Here is a 2718-nt window from a genome sequence, read left to right on the forward strand (position 1 = left end):
CCCCCAAAAAAATCACCTCAAAACATGCCGAAAAAGCACCCCCAAAACCAGCCCAAAACCCCCCAAAATAACGGCCCAAAACATGCAAAGAAAAACAACCCAAAAGTCCTCAAAACACCACCCCAAAAACAGCCCAAAAACCCCAAAAGAATGGCCCAAAACCCCCAAAAAAACTACCCCAAAACCAGCCCAAAACATCCCAAAAAAAAACAACCCAAAAGTCCTCAAAACACCACCCCAAAACCTCCCAAAAGAATGGCCCAAAATCCCCCAAAAAATCACTACAAAACCTCCCGAAAAAACACCCCAAAACCAGCCCAAAAACCCCCAAAATAGCGGCCCAAAACCCCCTAAAAAACAGCCCAAAATATCCCAAAATAACAACCCAAAAGTTCTCAAAACACCACCCCAAAAACCCCCAAAAGAATGGCCCAAAACCCCCAAAAAAACTACCCCAAAACCAGCCCAAAACATCCCAAAAAATTAGCCAAAATCCCCCCAAAAAACCACCCCAAAACCTCCCAGAAGAATGGCCCAAATCCCCCAAAAAAGTCACCTCAAAACCTCCCAAAAAAACACCCCAAAGCCTCCCAAAAAATACCCCAAAATCCCTCAAAACACCACCCCAAAAACCCCCAAAAGAATGGCCCAAAACCCCCAAAAAAACTACCCCAAAACCAGCCCAAAACCTCCCAGAAGAATGGCCCAAATCCCCCAAAAAAGTCACCTCAAAACCTCCCAAAAAAACACCCCAAAGCCTCCCAAAAAATACCCCAAAATCCCTCAAAACACCACCCCAAAAACCCCCAAAAGAATGGCCCAAAACCCCCAAAAAAACTACCCCAAAACCAGCCCAAAACCTCCCAGAAGAATGGCCCAAAACCCCCAAAAAAACTACCCCAAAACCAGCCCAAAACCTCCCAGAAGAATGGCCCAAAACCCCCTAAAAAATCACCTCAAAACCTCCCAAAAAAACACCCCAAAACCTCCCAAAATAATGGCCCAAAAGCCCCTAAAAAACAGCCCAAAACATCCCAAAAAAACACCCCAAAATCCCCCCAAAAAACCACCCCAAAACCTCCCAAAAGAATGGCCCAAAATCCCCAAAAAAATCACTACAAAACCACCCCAAAACATCCCAAAAAAACACCCCAAAATCCCCCCAAAAAACCACCCCAAAACCTCCCAGAAGAATGGCCCAAAACCCCCTAAAAAATCACCTCAAAACCTCCCAAAAAAACACCCCAAAACCTCCCAAAATAATGGCCCAAAAGCCCCTAAAAAACAGCCCAAAACATCCCAAAAAAAACCAACCCAAAAGTCCTCAAAACACCACCCCAAAACCAACCCAAAACCTCCCAAAAGAATGGCCCAAAATCCCCAAAAAAATCACTACAAAACCACCCCAAAACATCCCAAAAAAACACCCCAAAATCCCCCCAAAAAACCACCCCAAAACCTCCCAGAAGAAAGGCCCAAAACCCCCTAAAAAATCACCTCAAAACCTCCCAAAAAAACACCCCAAAACCTCCCAAAAAATACCCCAAAATCCCTCAAAACACCACCCCAAAAATCCCCCCAAAAAAACACCCCAAAACTCTCCTAAAGAACAGCCCAAAATCCCAAAAAATCACCCCAAAACCCCCAAAAAACAATCCCAAAACCACCCAAAAGAACAGTCCAAAACCAGCCCTAAATCCCCCAAAAAAACAGCCCAAAACCTCCCAAAAAAACAGCCCAAAACCCCCTAAAAATCCGGCCCAAAACACCCCAAAGAACAGCCCAAAAGCGCCCCAAAAACCCCCGAAAAAACACTGCAAAACCACCCCAAAATCCCCCCAAAAAACCACCCCCAAACCAGCCCAAAATGCCCCCAAAAATCTCTAAAAAAACCATCCCAAAACCCCCAAAAAAACCATCCCAAAACCCCAAAAAAACCATCCCAAAACCCCAAAAAAACCATCCCAAAACCCCAAAAAAACCATCCCAAAACCCCAAAAAACTTCCGCGACGCCACGCGCTACATGGACGGCCACCACGTCAAGGTGGGGGCTCCCCCCGCCCCCCGGGACCCCCGATTTGGGGCGGAAAGCTCAGGGTTTGGGGGGTCCCCGCAGGACATCTCGTGCCTGAACCGCGACCCGGCGCGCGTGGTGGTGGTGGATTGGCGCCGCGACGCGTTCCGGCTGCAGCCGCACAACGGGCTGGCGCTGCCGCGCTGGGACGGCGGCTCCGAGGACAGGGCGCTCTTCGACCTGGCTGCCTTCCTCAAGAGTGGGTGAAACGGCCCAAAATGTCCTGAAATGGCCCAAAAACCCAGCCCAGACCCGCCCAAACCCACCCAGAATTCACCAAATCCACCCAAAACCCACCCAAACCCCAGCGGCTCCGAGGACAGGGCGCTCTTCGACCTGGCTGCCTTCCTCAAGAGTGGGTGAAACCTCCCAAAATGTCCTGAAATGGCCCAAAAATGTCCTGAAACGCCCCCAAAACCCAGCCCAGACCCAGCCAGAATTCACCAAACCCACCCAAAACCCACCCAAACCCAAAGAGCTCCGAGGACAGGGCGCTCTTCGACCTGGCTGCCTTCCTCAAGAGTGGGTGAAACCTCCCAAAACGGCCCAAAAATGTCCTGAAATGGCCCAAAAATGTCCCGAAACGGCCCAAAAATGTCCCAAAAATGCCCAAAAATGTCCTGAAATGGCCCAAAAATGTCCC

This window comes from Onychostruthus taczanowskii, unplaced genomic scaffold, assembly GCF_017590055.1.
Source record: "Onychostruthus taczanowskii isolate IOZ18803 unplaced genomic scaffold, ASM1759005v1 scaffold871, whole genome shotgun sequence".
In the NCBI taxonomy this organism is placed as follows: domain Eukaryota; kingdom Metazoa; phylum Chordata; class Aves; order Passeriformes; family Passeridae; genus Onychostruthus; species Onychostruthus taczanowskii.